This window comes from Lycorma delicatula, chromosome 4, assembly GCF_047948215.1.
Source record: "Lycorma delicatula isolate Av1 chromosome 4, ASM4794821v1, whole genome shotgun sequence".
In the NCBI taxonomy this organism is placed as follows: Eukaryota; Metazoa; Arthropoda; class Insecta; order Hemiptera; family Fulgoridae; genus Lycorma; species Lycorma delicatula.
The window spans coordinates 202,389,398-202,409,774 of NC_134458.1; the positions used below are offsets into that span (position 1 = coordinate 202,389,398).

At 31.2% G+C, this 20,377-nt stretch overlaps 1 protein-coding gene across 5 annotated transcripts in view; it reads left to right on the plus strand.

The window, feature by feature from the left end:
• LOC142324219 (uncharacterized) overlaps positions 1 to 20,377 on the plus strand; it is a 107,910-nt gene that overhangs the window by 460 nt on the left and 87,073 nt on the right. For 2 of the 5 annotated variants that reach the window (XM_075365031.1, XM_075365027.1), the window contains exon 1: positions 10,308 to 10,360. The exons of 1 other annotated variant lie outside the window; for it this stretch is intronic. The gene's annotated coding sequence lies outside the window, so the exon portion shown is untranslated. Of the gene's footprint in view, positions 1 to 10,281; positions 10,361 to 13,550; positions 13,756 to 20,377 lie in introns of those variants that run through there. 2 more of the 5 variants (XM_075365029.1, XM_075365028.1) reach the window with 2 other exon arrangements.

The following is a 20,377-nucleotide window of genomic DNA, read 5'->3' on the forward strand; positions in this document are numbered from 1 at the left end:
TTATGTTCGGTTAGGTTATGTTGATACAAGGTGTGGCATTTGCACCCCATCGGTTGGTCACGTGGTGAACGCGTCTTCCCATATCAACTGTTTTGGAAGTCGAGAGTTCCAGTGTTCAAATCCAAGTAAAGTCAGATTTGAATACTAGATCGTGGATATCGGTGTTCTTTGGTGGTTGGTTTCAATTAACCACACATCACAGAAATGGTCGAACTGAGATTGTACAAGACTACACTCATACATATCATTCTCACTCATCCTTTGAAGTATTATCTGAACGGTAATTCCCGGAGGCTAAACAGGAAAAAGAAAGGCATGGCATTTTCACACACGCTACAAATCTTTCATCTCATCCTCTGAAGCAATACCTAACTGTGGACCTGGAGGTTAAACAAGAGAAAAAAAAAGGTTATTTTTTGTCTTCTTTATGTGGCCTATAAGTCTGACTCTTCTTTTAACTATATTTTTCCAAACGCTTCTTTCTTCATCTATTTTCCGCAACACCTCTTCATTTGTCACTTTATCCACCAGTCTGATTTTTAACATTCTCCTATAGCACCGCATTTCAAAAGCTTCTAATCTTTTCTTCTCAGTACTTCGATCGTCCAAGTTTCACTTCCATATAAAGCGACGCTCCAAACACATACTTTCAAAAATCTTTTCCTGACATTTAAATTAATTTTTTATGTAAACAAATTATTTTTCTGACTGAAGGCTCGTTTCGCCTGTGCTATTCAGCATTTTATATCGCTCCTGCTTCATCCATCTTTAGTATTTCTACTTCCCAGATAATAAAATTCTTCTACCTCTGTAATCTTTTCTCCTCCTGTTTTCACATTCAGCGGTTCATCTTTGTTATTTCTACTAATTTCATTACTTTTGTTTATTTTCATGCAATAGTTCTTGCCTGGGGCTTCATCCATGACGTTCATTGTTTCTTCTAAATCCTTTTTACTCTCGGCTAGAATTAGTATATCATCAGCAAATCATACCATCTTTATCTTCTCACCTTGTACTGTTACTTCGGATCTAAATTGTTCTTTAACATCAAGTGCTAGTTCTATGTAAAGATTAAAAAGTAACCGGGATAGGGAACATCCTTGTCGTACTCTCTTTCTTATTATGGCTTCTTTCTTATGTTCTTCGATTATTACTGTTGTTTGGTTCCTGTAAATGTTAGCAATCCTTCTATCTCTGTATTTGAACCCTAATTTTTTTTAAATGCTGAACATTTTATTCCAGTCTACATTATCAAATGCCTTTTCTAGGTCTATAAATGCCGAGTATGTCGGTTTGTTTTTCTTTAATCTTCCTTCTACTATTAATCTGAGGCCTAAAATTACTTCCCTTGTCCCTATGCTTTTCCTAAAACCAAATTGGTCTTCTCCTAACACTTCTTCCACTCTCTTCTCAATTCTTCTGTATAGAATTCTAGTTAAGATTTTTGATGCATGAAAAAAAGGTTATGTTGATATAATATAACCTAGTCGGAGGTGGTCCCTCGGACCCCCTCCCACCAAAAATGGTTTGACCCCTTTCTTGGGGGATTTCCCGCAAGCCAGAAATGCAACACTTGCTTATCGCAATCCAAACGCATGCGTAGACAGTTAAATGGCATTCCAAGAATCTTCATAAAGTTTTCAAGTTCTTTTGCTAGATCAGCTAGTGCTGAAAAAGGGGATGAACTAAAATTCTTAGCGATAAATTATGATAATAAATGTTCTGAATCTGTCTTCCAAGAGGAGTATCTTATTTGATGCGAGGAGATGAAGTCATTAAATTTAAAATACGATCTAGAAATGATTGAAATATTTGATCGTTGCAATAAATAATATTTGCTGAATATCCATTTTCTCATTTTTATTATTATTATGCTTTTACGGCCAACATGGGACCACTTAAGTTCATTTTAGTTGGATCTTTTCTGAGAAAAGCGTGTTATTTTACTCTTTCGAGCTGCCCAGTATTTCTTCATTCGTTCAGATCTTGCTTTCTTTTCTTCATCCGTAAACACCCTCTTCATTGTATTTTGTCGTTTGTCTGTCTTTTGTTTAAATCTAATGCTTTTATCTTTTAGCTTTGTAATTTTTCCAGTTTTATTCTTTAGGTCAGTCAGGGAAATTCCCAATTCTTTCATATCTTCTCTAATTTCTTTGATCCATCCTACTTCTAGCTTTTGGAACCAGAGCTTTTCAATGATATTTCTTGACAGTCTTGTTTGTGGTGTCCTTATGAGATGACCGAAGAAAGAGATTCTTTTTTTCCGCATAGTATCAGTAACAGGCTCTATTTCTCGATACACCACCTCATTTGGCACAATCCACCATTGGCCTTCTTTTTGGTGTTTTTTATTGATACACGTTCTGACAATTCTCCTCTCTATTTTCAGAATTTTTTCAATTCAGTTTTTCTGAGTGATTTTGAAAAGGGTCTCGCTTCCGTAGGTGACTTCTGGCTGTACTACAGTTTTATAATGTTTAAGTTTTGTTTTAGCAGAAAGGCATTTTTTGTTAATTTTTGGCATTTAATCATTTTATTTGTCCTGTTTTGCCATGTCACTTTTTCATTTAAATTATAAGTTATTATTTCCCCTAGATATTTAAATTGTTTTACTAGTTTAATTTTCTGATTGTTTACCGTAATGCGCTCTATTACCAGAGGATCTATGGCCATTAGTTCAGTTTTTTCGAAAGAGATATGAAGCCCTATCTTTTGTGCTAGGTTTTGAAGGCTCATGATTTGTGTTTTGGCTTCTTGAATATTATTTGCTAAAAGAGTGAGGTCATCTGCAAATCCTAGGCAATTTAGTGTGATGGAGTTTTTCTTAGTACCCATTTTTATATTTTTGGGATTTATTTCATACCATTTTCTCATGACAAATTCAAGGGCGCAGTTAAAAAGGAGTGGTGAGAGGCCGTCTCCTTGCCTCAATCCAGTTTTTATGTAGAAGGGTTGAGAGAGTTCACCTCTGAATTTCACTCTGGACTGGGTATTGGTTAAAGTTAATTTTATCATGTTTACGAGTTTAGGGTGAAGGCCCAGGTTTCTCAGAATATTCAGCACGGATGGTCGGTGTATACAATCATAGGCCCTTTTAAAGTCGACGAAGGTGATTATTAGTTGTTTTTTCTGTCTTTTATAGAAGTCCATCATAAGTTTTAGGGATATTATTTGCTCCGGGCAACCTCTCCATGGCCTAAATCCCCCTTGGTATTCCCCAAGTTCCAGTTCAAGTTGGTCTTTGCATCGGTTGTATATGATTCTCGACAGGATTTTGTATGTGCAATCCAGGAGAGATATGCCTCTGTAGTTTTCAGGATTAGTTTTATCCCCTTTTTTTATGTAATGGATGGATGAGGGCTGTGGTCCAGTGTTCTGGAAGTTTTTCTTCGTTCCATATTTTCACGAGGCATAGATGTAGGGAAGTTTTGACTGAATAAACTGATGAGTGTTTCCAGAGTTCTGCGAAAAGCTGGTCTTCTCCGCTTGCTTTGTAGTTTTTTATTTCATTTAAGGCTGCGAGAACTTCTTGAATTGTTGGCGGGTTGATATTTACTGGTGAAGTTTTAACTGGAGTTTCAGTGTCAATCTCAAAAAGCTCTGGGGGGTCGTCACAGTTGAGGAGTCTATTGAAGGTTTCTGCCAAAATTTCAGCATTTTCTTTATTGGTGTGGGCCATATTTCCTTTTTTTCCTCTCAGCATAAGGGTGGGTGGTTCATATCTTTGAAGATAAAAAATATATATATATATATATATTTTTTAATTTGAATTCAAAACTTTTCGGGATTGCAGAGAAAGGCGCTACTACCCGCCATGAAGTGTGTGTGTGTGTGTGCGCGCGCGCGTGGCTTTAGATCAATGTCAACAATTATTTCATGTTTTTTTTTATTATTTTCTCATTAGGTTTTGTCGTTTCATACAAAAAAAGAAAATTCTGAAGCCTAAACTATGTACATTAAGACAAAAATAAAGCCTGAAGTTTGCAACAATCTTTGCACGATAATTTTTTTTGTTGTACATTTTAATACGACTCGGTCCTCCATGCTATGTTGGTTAAAAAAAAAAGTTATCTATCACTGTAACTACCAATTTTGTATTCGCTCGAGTATTCCATTTATTGTATGTTAAATTTTAAATTAATGTAATTATAATATGTAATGTTAAATTACATAAATTTTGAAATACGAGAATATGAAAGATTAATACAATTTTGAGTCTTTTGTTTACAAAACTAATCGGTTTTAAAATAAAGCGCTGCTGAAAGTGCCGAATCCCCAATCAACCTTTGTATTTTTAACATGCCAAAAAAATTAAAAATAATTTAATGTTGATTCGCTGTCGATTCAAATTTGTTAATAGATGGAATTTGACGCGTCAATTGAGTATTTCTTTAGTACGCGGAAGACATAACAATTTTTTTTGACACGCTGTCTATCTGGCAACGTCTTAGCAACGGTTGCTGTACCACCGGAAGGGGATTCGGTCCCCCTTCCTCACTTCATGTACATTCAACCGTTCAAGGTTAAACAGTTACCACTTCTAATGTGTTCCATATACTATAATTTATCACCAACGCCTTTATCAGTGATTTATTTATTTTTTTTAATATTCGTTGTGGCCATTGTTTCGATTGAAATTATTGAAAAAAATGCTTTAAGTCAGGAATTGAATTGAGACATGTTACGTTTTTTTTTTTTGTGTATGAAACCTAGCTAAACAATTGTCGATGGTGGTGTTCTAACATGGGACTCGAATCTGAGACCTTCAGTATATCGGTAGGTTTTTAAAATCTTTTATTATGAATTTATATATAGATGTCGATGTAAAAATATATTTATTTTTATAAGATACCAATAGATTGTGATTCTAATGTTTGTAATATTTCTTTTTTTTTATGAACGACATGCGGGTAAGGATTACGAACGCAAATTTGTGTCCAAAACGAAAATCAACTCGAAATCTTCAATACGTTAATCGTCGGTTTTTAATGATAATTCAAGCCAAGAATCGAATCTAGAATTTTCTGATTTTTTTTTTTTTTTTTTTTGAGAGGAGAGTGATACTCATATGGGAATACCTTGTAATCTGAGAGGTGTCCAAGTTAAAAATCGATGCCGAGACCTTTAGTACATCAGTCATTTGTTCTACTGTTTCTCTACAAACTGTGTTAAGGTAACAATCTGTTATAAAAATGAAAATGAGACGATAAAATTTATAATATAACTTTTTAGCGGGCATCTACGGTGTGAGTTGTAGCGTCTTGGCCTTTCATTCGGAGGTCTCTGGTTCGAATCCCGGTCAGATATGGCATTTTCACACGCTACAAGATTCACAATCGTATCATTTTATTCCAGCCTGTGAAGCAATACCTAAACGTTTGTCTCGGAGGGAAAAAAATTAAGTGTTTTGCACTATATTCCTATCCTATTAAACGGCATTTGTATTTGTGTCTGTGTGTGCGTCTCCCTTAGCTTAGCATTGGAATGTACCGATCACTAGCGGAAAATCTCGATTCGTTAGTACATGTCTCATGGTCAGGTCTATACTTGTTTTATTATTATACCGTATACATAACGATATATAAGCGAAATATATATCGACGTTCTGGGAAAATTTAGTACTTTTTAACCGGATCCGAATTTTTGGATGAAAATTGCAAATATCTCGAAAACGGTCAGTCCTAACCCTCTGGAAACATTTTTCGACCCCCTCGACGATTTCCCATTAAATAATTATAAATAATTTAATCGTTTAGCCCTGCAGCTAGTAAATATATAAGAACGAAGTATATAAATTTCTAAATAATCTAAAATTTCTATATAAAAAAGTTATCTAACACTGTAACTACCAACTATGCATTCGCTCGAGTATTCCATTTATTGTATGTTAAATTTTAAATTAATGTAATTATAATATGTAATGTTAAATTACATATTTAATATTAATTTTGCCGAGATATTACCACCGTAATATCTCGGCAACCGCTCGTCCGATTTTCACGATTCAAACGGCGTATGTATCAGCAAATCGAGCACTAACTGTTTAACGCATCGAATACGCTATTGATCGACCGGATCTTGTTTATCCGGAAATTAAATCCTGCAGCTAGTAAATATATAAATAAGAACAAAGTATATAAATGTCTAAACAAACACAGATTAAACTTCACACATTACTTTATGTTAGTATTAATAAAAAATAGATCTCTCTCTCTCTCTCTTTCGGTGTGTGGGTGGTGCGCGCGCATTTGTATTGTAGATGTATTTACTGTATACGTAATAATCAGCTAAGTTGATAAATTTAGAAATTGTGTAATCATATCATTACCCCGTCACATATCACCGGTAATATTTTTTATAATCTATAATAATTTATGGTTCAGTTATTTTTCTTTTAAGATGATTATTGAAGACGTTACATGTCTATTGTTAATTACACTACTCGATTTTTTTAAATTTCTGCTTTAAATTAAAATAAAAAATTGTAATTTTTGGCAAAAAAAATAACTGAAGCGCGCACCCGAATGTGCTTTTATGTATATGTGCAATCATCATGTTTACGTGCGCGGTTGTAATTATATATATACATACTGAATATTACATAAAATTAAATAATTGAAGGCCTCATCATTAACCGTTTATGTACTGTTGGCTATGTTATTTAGCTAATCATGCAGGTGAATTTTAAAAGTTGCATTCATTGTACAATTGTAAGTTATCACGCTTAATAAATAATATTTAAAAAAATCAAAATAAATTTTTGTTGCAAAAAAAATTAATAATAAATATGACCACCTAACATAAAAACCGACCGTTTTGATCTGCAAAACACATCAATGTAAGTTTAAAAAAAGCGAGAAAATATTTTTAAAGTATTTCATGTAACAATAAAGGCCATTTTACCTTTTTAAAATATATAGCTCATTTATTAATCATCAAATGCAGACACAGATAAAAGATTTTGTTATTAACAGAAATCTAAATTTTTTTTTAAAACAAAAAACAGAATTTAAATAAAATATTGACACCCGAAATAATTAATAAGTAGCAATTATTAGAGGACATTTAAATAGAAATTAAATACAAAAAATTTAGTCTACAAAAGAATCGGAAACCTCTCTTTTAGTGTATACTAAAAGAGAAATGTATAACTTACTTGAAAGCAAATTATTTTTATTATGTATAAAGTAATCTATATATAAATTTTATAAGAATTTTAAAAGAACTTACCTGGTTTACATGTTGAATTCTTTTCTGAATGGTCGTTTAGATTCGTTTAAAATATTCCTAAATATTAATAATGTTCGCCAAATACAAATAATCAAGTAAACAAAATTTGATACGGCTTTGATAACGACGCTACAAATCGTAAAGAAATATTATTTGGTGTATTTGACAACTTTAATCGTTAATAACAGTAATACTAATTTAACAAATTATCAGAAAGAAAAGATTAGATTATATATATATATATATATATATAAGTTTGGTTTATTTTTTCTACATTGCTTTATGTAATGGAACAGGTAATAATATTATAAAGAAATATAATTTTTCATCAACGTAACACATTTTGACACACGCAGTTCTTTTTTGTTGACGAATTATGGCGCGAAGCAGATGGAAGGACGAGATTCGGAACATTCTAGAAATTTTTCTATCTGGTCCCATTCACGTGCACACTCCCTCACAATCATCACTACGTACAAAGTTATCACAGGAAGTAAATTTTGTTCAGAGCCATCTTTTTATTTTACTAATGTTAGTTTTTTATTTATTATTACTTCCTTATATTAATAATACAGATTACTGAATTCATTAGTTTTAATTTTCGAGTTAATAGTTTTTAATTCCTTGTACGAAGTAAAGAAAGTAGATTATGATCGTGAAAAATTTTCAGATTTCAATGGAAATATCCGTTTTGACCATCCCTGAATCCATTTTTACCAGTTTTGGCGTGACGTCTGTTTGTATGTATCTCGCATAACTCAAAAACGATTAGCTTTAGATGATTGTAATTTTTTATTTAGGACTGTTGTAACATCTAGTTGTACACTATCCCTTTTGATTGCAATCGACTGAACAAAAAGTGCCGAAAATAAAAAAAATTGGGAGTAATAAGCCCTCACTGAGAGCTTTTCAACGATATATCATAAGTATATATATATATTTCACTTATTTTATATTATGGACGATAACTGCCGTAATTTTGCGCCAATCACTTTCAAATTGATACATAAAATATAACTGCCCAAAATCTCGATCGAGTTCGTTAATGGGAAAAATCGGACTACGGGAGTGGAAATGGGGTGGGTTTTTCGAAAAAAACAAAACATCGCTATAACTTTCTTATTAAGTAAAATATTGAACTTCTGTTCAAGTTCATATAAGGGCCTAAAATATATGTAAGTAAAGTTTTATGATATCACCAACGATTGGCCGGCCCATGGGGTGGAAAAAATGGGGTTTTGAAGACAAAAAAAAATCATACCTCCCTTAATAGTACAATTATCGAATCGGTTTAAAGTGATCGTTATTCCTCTAAACATTACCTAAAACTTTTGTCCGAAACAATTTTTGATGTGACCAACCCTTACGGCAAGGACGACCAAAATATTACCGGAATTGTAAGATGGGCTAAAATTGTCGTACGCTAAACATGTGAAACTTTTTTTCACGTGCAAATTATTTTTGTATCGAGTAAATATGAAATTTAAATTAACATTAAGGTGGAAATTTTTTTTATCCCCTATTTAGCACCGGTGAAATCTACATTCGCCTTCCGGTTTGCCGAAAGGTTTTTTTATATTATAACACTTTTAAACTACTTTCAATATAATTTATTATAAACGTATTTTTTAATTGTAATCAATAATTAAAAAAAAAAATTGCTTTAAACTTTTATTTTATTTTAGAATTACATTATTTTAAATGAATTTTTTTTGTGGTTTTCCGAGAAAAATAAATGACGATTATAAAAAAAGTAATCAAGTATACTAAGTATAATCGGCCTCCGTGACGCGAATGGTAGCGTCTCGGCCTTTCATCCGGAGATCCCGGGTTCGAATCCCGGTCAGGCATGCCATTTTCACACACGCTACAAATCATTCATCCTATTCTCTGAAAGTAATACCCAACGGTGATCCCGGAGGTTAAAAAAAAAAAAGTAATAATAACTATGTTTCTTTCCAAACCGTTAACTGCCATCCTTATTTCATTATTAAAGAGAAAAAATAACTGGATATTAATATTGTCAATTGACATTAATAAATTATTTAAAATAAAATAGATTATGAATATTTGTTTTTATAATACGTGATGAAGATAAAAGTTCGTTGCCGTCCTGTCTCATCAACGTTTTGTTGCTGTACACAGTTATGTAACCGTTCCTCACTCCAGTCACGTACGTTCAAGTTTAACAGAGTCTTATCGCTTTTATATATCCCTTTACCCAGTGGCAGGAAATAAAGTCAAAAATATAAAATAAAACAGCTTAAAATTTTGAATTTCTTGTCGGGTTAAGAATTATTTTTATGTGCAAATTAAGATGAATATTAAAAAAAAAAACAAAAAAACGTTAATTCAAAGAGCCGAACCCAGTACCTTCAGTTTTTTTTAATCCGGTTAATCTTTTTCTTTTTTTTCTGACCCATTTCTGAGGTCCTATTTCCTAGATGTAACCGGGTATCGAATCTGGAACTTTTAGTCTAGCAGGTAAAGTAGCTACCTCTTTAATAGCACGGAGTCATGTTACATCTAAAAAAGATTAATACTGTTTTTTTTAATTCCTGATTTGATATTTAAAAAATATAGTAATACGTAATAACAAAATTGTATTGCACTATATATTGAACTTGATTACGTATATAAAATGATTATTACATGTAATTAAATAATAAGTAAGAATCTCGTTATAACCCCTTTGTGTACGATTGGCTGTTCTCCATTTATAGTTTTAAGTGAAAATTTATTCTCTTTAATATTTTATCTAATTATAAGTTCGGCAACATTGATAGTAAATTTTAAAAACAATTTAATATTAGACGACGTGTAATGATGGATGATCAAATGTTAAAAAATTTGATGATGAATGAAACAGTTTGCGAACCAAATTTTAGATTGAATAATTTTTTGTCGTTTAAAATAGTCTATCGATGACGTCATTCCGGAGTGGGGAGACGATGAGAAGCATTATGTGTTGTGTAACTAAAGAAATTCACCGAGATGCTTTGTCTTGTAGTTAGTTATTGGCGGGAATTATCGGTAGATAGGCGACTGAATACGCAGTGAAATTGTCATCAAATTATACGTTATCCAAATTTCATCTTTTTATTGAGATATTCCTTATTACTGATTTAAGGTGAGTTTTATTTATTTTGTTAATATTATTACAATTTTTTAAACCATAATTGGCAGTTGTTTTATTCTGTGTATGTATTACCCAAATTATTTATTAGATTAAAAATGTTAGATTCCAGTTAACGCCGATTGATTTTTACAAAATAAATTAATAAATTTAATAATAATAAATAAATAAAGAGAAACAAGTTATATGGTTGTATTTTAGGTTATTTGGCCATTAACGGTGTATATATTTAACTAAACTGATATAAGCAAAGGGTATTTCGTGAGTGATATATTAGATAGCTCCTGGGTTCGACACCCAAAATAGCTTACCGTTTCTTCAGCGATCTCAGTTAATGTCGTTAAATATTCATAAATGAATGTATTCTCGGGAATAACACAAAAATTTGAAAAAAATAATTTTTGATAGGAAAGAAAGCTACAAATAATCATTTTAATAAATTCGTAAAAATAATTTTAGAAATCTATCGGCGTATTTTTTATTTAACATATATATTTAACAATAATTAATCGTAAGAAAAGAAAAAAAACATCGGTAAATTTTTCATTTACAGTTACCGTTTTTTTGTTATAATTCCAACGAGAAATTTTTTAAAGCTTTTTCACGAACGGAAAGGCATTAATAAATTTAAAAAGTGTCGAAAACCTTAACGGTCAATTTTTTTATTACAAAGTTTTTGTAAAAATGCACTTTGAGTGAGAAAATTGAAAAAAATACAAACATGTTTAAGTAGCCCACCGCATACAGCGAGAGAGATTGACGGAGGGGGAGAGTGAGAGAGTGACTGGGAGAGAGAAGGGTCGAGTGAGAGACAGAGCGGGTAGTGTGAGAGAGCGAGGAGGATGGAGAGAAATTGAGAGAGGGGTTGGTAGGGGGATCAGTGATGGAGAGGAAGCGAGACAGAGGGTCTCTCTCTCTCTCTCTTACTTCTCTTCTCTTCTAATACTATTCTTAATACGGAGTGGAATATATTAACGCAGCTCTAACATTGTGACTACAACAGGTGCCATGTTGCCAATTAACCTGTTTTTTCCTTCCCCCCTGGCCCTTTGGCCGCCAAGATCGGCATAAGGTAATTGACTGCGTTGCGTATTTGACATTTACATAGAATAAACCTTCCAACCTAAACTAGTAAGCAAGATGAATACAAAAAATTATTTTTAATAAAATTTTTATTATTAATTTTTTTTTAAAATTTAATAACGAATCATTATTATTTTACTATTATTTACAAAAAAAAAATTAAAATCGTGTTAAATTCTCTATTTGACAATATTGATATTTATCGTTTATGTATTAGTGTTAAAAACTTAAAAATCATACTTGATAACTTTTTTGTTTATTTTAATTTTGTTAGTAAAATTATTATTATTATTTTAGTTAGTCAAATAATCACTGATCTTATACATCCGACCTCAGTTAACCGGACTTACATATTTTATTTATCCGTAAAATTTACATAAATTATTGCTTGTTTTAAGTACTCGAATTATCAGAGAGATTTTCTTGTTACAAAATTGTGATTCAAATTAAATATAATCTGAGATTAATGTTTATTAAAACGTCGATTATTCGAACCTCCATATCAAACATTTTTCGACTAATTGGGGGGCCTTTTATCCGGAGGTCCCGGGTTCGAATTCCGATGAGGCATGGCATTTTCCTCCGCTACAAAATTGCCATCTCATCTCATCCTGTGATGCAATACATAACGGTTGGCGCTGTGGAAATGAAAATAATTGTACATACTTTGTATGTTGTCAATACGAGTAAAATAAATTAATAAAAAAAAGCTGGTTATTTAGTGTAACATAACTTATATAAATCATACTGCATCATCTGCGGAACTGCTCGGCGACGGCTGTCTACAATCCCGTTGCTACGAGTGGTACCCCCACCCTTCACAACAGCTGTGTTGAAGGTTAAACTGCATAAAGTAATTTTAACAGTATAATAATTAACGAATTTATGATACTGACTAAAATAGAGCCTTTCGGTTCATTTTTTTTCTCACACCACCCGGCATTATAACGAAACGAACTGGAAATTATATGAGGCTTTAACTCGACAAGTACAAAAACCTGACTCTTTCTGCTCGCGGAAACGATAATACTATTTTAATTCAATAATTTATTGTTATTAAATATTCACCATAATATTAGGTTGGTGGTTGTGTGTAGAAGTACGGTATTTCAATTCTAAAGCGAATTAAAATTTAAAGCCTGACAGGGATATGAACCCGGGACCTTTCGGATAAAAAAGGGAAGACATTACTACTCCACCTCGGCGACTGGCGAGGTGATTAGTTGATACGTGCTGAAGTATTAATTACCTGTGACTTTCAGTATAGTCAGTTTCACTATTGCGTTACCGAGGTGACAAATCGATTACAAAAACGCAGTGAGACGCGAAAAATTATAAGTTACTTTGTAATATCTAAGTATAATTTTTGAGATAAATCCATACTAAATGTGTGTTTGCACGTTTGTGTTCGCGCGCTTTTTTGTATTATAGACGTGCTGGGCTCTACTGTGAAATACGGTAGTCGGCTTGCTGAGATAAATTTAGAAATAATCCTTTTATATCATAACCCCGTTATGTACTAATTAATATTTCTTATCTATATTAAAATAAATGATCCTGTTTTTTTTCTCTGTGATAAGTTACTAAATACGATATGGTCTAAGTTATTGTAAAATTGTGTTCAGATCCTGACAGGGAATCGAACCCGACACCATTGGTGTAGCAGGCAAGCATGCTACTTTATGTGACACTAAAGTGGTGACGTAACATTTTTATTTTTATTTACGCTATTACGTTTTTTATATTAAAAGAAAATAGCAATATTTAGTAAAAAATATGAACGGGCGCTCTCTAGTTTTTTTTTTAAATTAAAATAAAATATGCGTGAGTGTAAATTATATCCGTAAATTGAATATTAGGTAAAACGAAATAACTGAAAACCTTAATATTACAGTTTAACGTTGGTTACGTTCCTTTGTTAACTTTGTATACATAGGTTTAAGCGAAAATTTGGTTTCAATTATTATTTTGTAAAATTAAAAGTTTTCAAATCTGTAAAACATTAATGTTATACTGTCGGTTGTTATTATGAGAGGAGAAACAGTACAGTGTAGGCAATACATTTTAGTTGGCGCGCTAATTTTCATAATTTATTTTGCAGGTTTGTTATTCGGACGTTGTTTGAATCGACAGAGAAATAACGTGCGTGGCAGAGAACGAAAACTTATGGAATCTAGCGACATTACAGATGGCGCTGTGTGATATGCAGTTCAATTTGGATCCTCGTGTCTGCGGTCATTCTTGTTTAACTATTTCTTATACGTTGTTTATTTTGTTTTGGTTAATGACCTTCATTATTGATCGAGGTAAGTTTTTTTTAATATTAATATTGTTTTAATATAGCTTAAAATAAGTGTTATTATTTTTGTTTTCTTATTACGTACTGTAATATTTGCAGTTTATAAAATAATATTGCGTTTTTAACCTAGAAGAATAATTTTTTCAAAAATAATATCGATCAAGTTGATGCCACTACAACGTTTTAATTAAATTGTACAATTATAAAGATTATTATTTTTTAAGATATTGTAATTAATTTTAATTTTTTTATTTACAAAGATACTAAAAAAAAAAAGAAGAACAAATCCACTTTAATCAAAACAAGACTGTTTTCATGTTTTACACGGATTTGAATACTAGATCGTGGATACCGGTGTTCTTTGGTGGTTGGGTTTCAATTAACCACACATCTCAGGAACGGTCGAACTGAGAATATACAAGACTACACTTCATTTACACTCATACATATCATCCTCTGAAGAATTATCTAAACGGTAGTTACCGGAGGCTAAACAGGAAAAAAAGACTGTTTTCATGTAACCCGACACGATACTTGAAAAGTAGAGAGGCAGCGGTATTTTTTTAATCTACTACTATTGCCCTTTTCCTTGACTTTTTTCATTCATAAAAACTATAATTTTTAAATTTATAAAGAAAAAATCATTAACAAAAGTATAAAGAAAAGTTTATACTGGATTTACTCATAAAAATAAATTTTTCAAGTAATTAGCTGCAATTAAAATGTTTAATTTGTAACTCGCTAGTTCGATTTTATTTTTACAAAACTGTTGATCATTTTATGAAAAAAAAATTGATTACGATAACTTTTGTTATTAATTTTGTAAAAGTGAAACAAATAATTATATCGGTAGAATAACTATCTGATGTAGACTTAATTACTACATTCCATACGGATTGGAGTTTGTGTATATTGTATCGTTTCCTGAAGAAAGAATCCATTCATTTGTCGCATTCTTTTTTGCGATTGTGATATTTATAAACCGTCTCTGGTATAGGAGGTACCAATAAGAATTGCTTTCTCTGATAGTAATGATGTTCGGTATATACAGCCTTCGTTGAGGTGAAAGAAGTGAAGGTGTCATTTGTACGACTGAACATCATTTCAGTTTCAGTAGGTTAGTACCTTGTTACGCGACAACATATATTAGCTAAGTAAAGTATTTAACGGGAAACGGCTTCTTCCTAATTCTTCTTAAAGAATTTGCTAGTCGTAACTCGATTACAAACTGTTTTCGGACGTATGTTTGTACGAACCCTTCTTCTTAATTTCAAGCTCTAAAATCGGTTCCCAAATTATTTCTCTTTCCTCCTAAATCATCTTGTGTGTGTGTGTATATATATATATATATATATATATATTTAATTACAAAAATTAAAATATAAAGTAAAAATACGCAAATATAAAATGTATAGTTTACATTTTATAAAATTATCTTTTTAAAAACATGATTTATGATAAAATAATTTCTTCACTAAAAGTCTTAATGAAGTTTGTAAATTCGATGCGACGATCAACTTGAACGTTTAAAAAATTTAGACGGGATTACTCTCCTCTTTCAATGAGAAATATAATTTTTGTAATTATGAAATAATTTCATAGAATGTATACACATACATAAAAAAATATGTCAGAGATTCGAATTAAATTTGATTTGACTATATTTATTCCGTATAATATTTAACATAACTAATAAATAAAATAAATATCGTGGAGGTTGGAAATTGAAAGCGCCCTTGAGAAGTTAGATCCGATAACGAAATTATTACCCACTATAGTGCGGTAAGAAATTAAATGATCTTTATACCCTTCAAAATTTACGCGCGCACACGCACCCACAGTGAGAGAGTGTGAGTGTTAGAGAATTTTCGCGCTGTCTGGGACAGAGTGAGGGATAAGAGACGGGGTGATGATAGTGATTGTGATGTTTTATTACTTTCCAAGAGCGACTCTTATTTTGATAATCGTATTCTCTAAATAAGTATATAATTTCGTACCAAATTCTTACGGTATTTTGTATTTCACTTTTATTCGTTTCTGGAATATTAAATTTCGTATTTTAAAATGCTTGAAATTTATCGGTGATAAATTATAATTTTAAACTTGTATTTACGAAAATAAAGAGTAAAAACAAAAATAATACTAATGTAATACATTGGCAAAAGATACCAGAATTGCAGGTAGTACAGGTAGACAGAAAGTTCTGTGTTCAAATTTCGGTCAGAATTGGCTTTTTTATACGCTGTATTAAAATTTGAAATAAAAGTAAGTGACGAACTGAATGTCGGTCTATTGCCCGTACAAATAAATAAATAGAAAAATGTATTAGGAATTAATACGTGTTAGGAAATAGCATTAATAAAGATTACTAGGTCGAATTGTAAATAAAACTGGAAAAATTTTATCTGTTATTATGTAATATTAGAATTTTTTTTTTGTTGTAAATTACTTTACAAAACTGATAAATTTAATCGTAATATTTTTAAAAAAATTATTAAAATTAAGGGAGATTAATTATTATTTTAAATAAAATGTAATAATAGATATAAAATGATCAACAAATCTTTATTTAATTTAATTATATCGAACGTCTATATAAGAAATATAATAGGGATATTAACTTTGTTATTCGACAGTAATACACACACACGTACGTACACATGTACGCACATTTACGGTTGTATTTGAATTGTTGTACCATCGCGTGACCAGTACTGTCCGAGGGTAGCCAATCAGAGTGAAGATAGCCACCTGCTGCATTTGTTTCATCTCCCCCCTCTCCCAGCACCATCGTCGCAGTAGTCAGACTGACAAGTTGTTTTTACTATGCGTCATCCCAATAAAATTAAACAAAAAAATAATTACCTCTGAGAGCATATGAACCATACAATTTTATAAATTATTGTTTTATTTTATCATTGCCTATCGAACTATTGTTTTTCTATTAAAGCATTTATTACTATAAAGAATTTACTTATTACATTTATTTTATTTATATTTAATTTTTTTATTAAACATTTCGCTTTTATTATAATCTGAATTTTTTTAAATCTAGCACAAATTATGTATTACAGTAAATAAATTTGTACCTTCAAAACTAGATTTAACTAACATACAATCTAGTTTTGAAGGTACAAATTTATTTACAAGGGGTTGTTGAAGCTTTCTATTATTTAATAAAATCTAATGTTACAGCTTGATAAAACTATATGTGTATATGTCTTTATCAGTAATGCAAGAGTTCGCACGCACGCACACCCGCGCGTGCGTGCGAACGTCCGTTAAGAAATCCGTTACTACATAATTACAATTTTTAATTTTTATTAAAATATTAAATACGTTTACTTCTTAACAAATGTTACCGTTCATAATCTAAATGCGGGGAAACATCAGAATTTTTAATTTACTAAATCACACGAATCATTTACCGGTACAAAAGAAAAATTCACATATTGCTATATAAATTCATATTTTGATTTAAGCACGTTTTTTCAAAAAAAGGCCTAAAAGGATTAATATTTGAATATATGTATAAATAAATATACACCTATGCAGACTTTTGAGAAAAATACAAGGTCTTCTGAAGCAGCTTTTTCAATATTGTAATACCGGGCGAGCGACTTAAAATCAAATCTAATCAGCTCGAACTGCAGTTATTTTAGCGTCGCGTTTAACACTGCTATTACTAATAGTCTATTTTTGTCGGTTGTAAACTGTTCCTGCTACAGTGCGATATAGTTTCGTTCTTTACGATCATGTTTATCCTAAAATACAATATTCCATCGAGGAAAGGGCTGCTATCGAGGAAGCGTTGGATCCTTTCAAGAGAAACGTAAAATATTTTCGCTAAGTTTTCGAACGTCAGTATCCCTCGATAAAGAGTAGTGCACGATTCGGTTAAAAAACGGCGCACAACGGAGTCCGTTTCAAACTCAAAACCAAATAGGCGACCTTTCGTCAGGACTCCGTAGGCCACAGCCCGTATTGAAAAAAGAATATCTGCCGGTCCGAAAAAAAATCTATAGGGTAAATTATCGCACCAAGATCGTGTAAAATACACATCTTGTCGTAAGATTCTTCACGACTTAAATCGAAACCTTATCGTGTAAAAACTAAGCAAAACAGACTAACCGAAACGTCTTAATTTTTAAGGGGGGTCATAAAAGGAGTAAACTTGACGGGTTCTTATGATTTTCACCTGAAAACTCGAATAAAGCAGGTCCCAATGTTGTATCTCCCATAGATTTTACGATAACCACCGTAAAACAGAAAAATTCAGTGACGAAAAACACGTTTTTTTTAGGTTTGAAGTACAATAATTTTGTTAAACGACTGAAAAATGCGTAAATTTTAAGAAAACGTGTAGAGAATTTAATTTTGAGAAAATAGATGAAATGAAGTCTACGAAAAACAAAAAAAAATATCAACTTTTATTATTAAAAACAAAACGGAACAAATTTTAACAGAAAACAACGAATGAATTTATGAAAATTAAGAACACATTTTTAGTGTGATAAATTTAGATCGCAAACAACAAATTGATTTGTAGAATTTAATAATCTTCGTGAGAGTAGTACACTTTGCAGCACTCGTATTTCATCTGAACCCCGACCGTTACAAGCCGATGAAAAGAAAAAAATTCTTCAAGTAGTACAGTTTAGTTCCAAAACGAGCACGGGAAGAATTTCTACGCTACTCGACATTCTACATAGTTTACTAAAAGTTATAATAATGTGATATTTTAAAATAAACTGAAGTTTTTTTGGAAAAGGGTTCATCAGAGTAAATAATTTTAAATTATACTTGTTTTATTTAAGTATATGCCTTGTTGGATATTTTCGTCATCCATTGATCTCTCATCTAAAACCAATTCCTTCATCTCTTCTTCAATCACCCGAAACCTATCTTCCCTATTGGTTCATATTCCTTAATAATTTTTAGAATTCAGTCTGCATCCATTCTTCTTATGTATAGAGCTGTTGTTATGTATAATCATTAATTTTAGCATTTAAATTAAAGATGTTCAGTACTTGCTTGTATACTCATTATACCTTCTGTTCAACTTTGGATATTCTACAACCGCTTTCAAGAACCTCATCTCTCTGTTTTACAGTGTTTGCCTGTGAGCCGATCTTATTGTCCATGTCTTGGACAATAAACAACCTGGAACTGACATTACCTGATAAATTTCAGGAGGATTTCTCATCTTATTTTATTTTTAAGCATGTTTCACTGCGCTATTCATTCTGTTGACTCGTTGACTCTGTTGTTTATTTTATTATTTATTTTTTAATTCTGTTGTCATTCTGTTGTTTCTGTTGACTCGTTCGGTCTTATTGTTTATTTTAACCTTACTGTGATAAGATTTGTTACATCCAAGAAAGTTAAAACACTTGACGTACTCAATAGAATAATCATCAATTACAATCTTTGATCTAGGGGTCATTGCTCTTGTAAAAGCCAAAACTTTGCTCTTTGTCACTGAAAATGTAAATTAAAATCTTAAAAAAAAAACATTACAAATTACCAGTTTGCAGACCTGACATGACATGACAACAGTATTGTTATACGAACTACTATGCTATTGTTGAAGTTAATAGACTGTTGAATAACAGTCAGATGAAATTTAATTTTCTATTTTTTTATCCATTTATATCTGTTATTTGTTATCTATTATTATTTTTTATTGTTATTTATTTATTATTATTATTTTTTTTTATTGTTATTATTATCTATTGTTTAATTTTATTGTTTGTTATTTGTTATCTATGAGATGCTCTACTTTATGTAGAGCATCTCGGAAATTTTACTGAGTCTCATTCACCTAACCCTAGAAAAGCTTTTGTTAAAAAACAAGAAAATTTCATTGTACCCTAAACCAAAATAGACAAAGGATATCCTGTTAATTGATACTGCCCCATCTCCCAGTGATCAATTTTAACTACATATTGGAAACCTCCTTTTTGGTAAAAAAATTATTTTGTGAATAACCCCTTCCAGTGAATTGTTTTTATTTAGTAGCGATCAATCATTTTATTGGTTTAAGGTAAATTAATATTTCAGCAGTAATCTATTGAAAATTAGTGCGATTGATTTAAAGGAAATTCATTTTATTATTATAGTCCTTAATCAAATTGATGTTAACAACTGAAAACAGTTATTTCCATTCTAACAGTTGTGTGAGCTTTATGTCAGTCTTGTCACAATGTGTGAAATTTGTTAATTAATAAATAGATAGTTTTTGCTATTTCTAAACAAAGTTTCTAAAACGTTTAGCTTTATTAGCAACAAATCCTTCTTTTTTTAATGGACTTGTAATTTAAAACTTTTTAAATGCAGGAAAAGTTTACATTTTATAGCTTTTGTTTTGAACTGTTAATTAGATTTCAGTCTTAAGTTAACTTGTTTATCATTCCTTTTTATTACAATATTATAACTTTTATGTTAGTTATTCTTATCTTTCTTATATACTTTCAACCTCTGTTAATGCCACCTTTTTGTCTCTTTTCTTCACCTTTTTTTGTCATAATATCTCATTACATTCCTTGGAGTTGCAGAATATTCAGCCAAATTTTATTCTCTCCCCTCTTCGTTGGCATCTTATCTCTTTACTTCTCTTTCCACATATT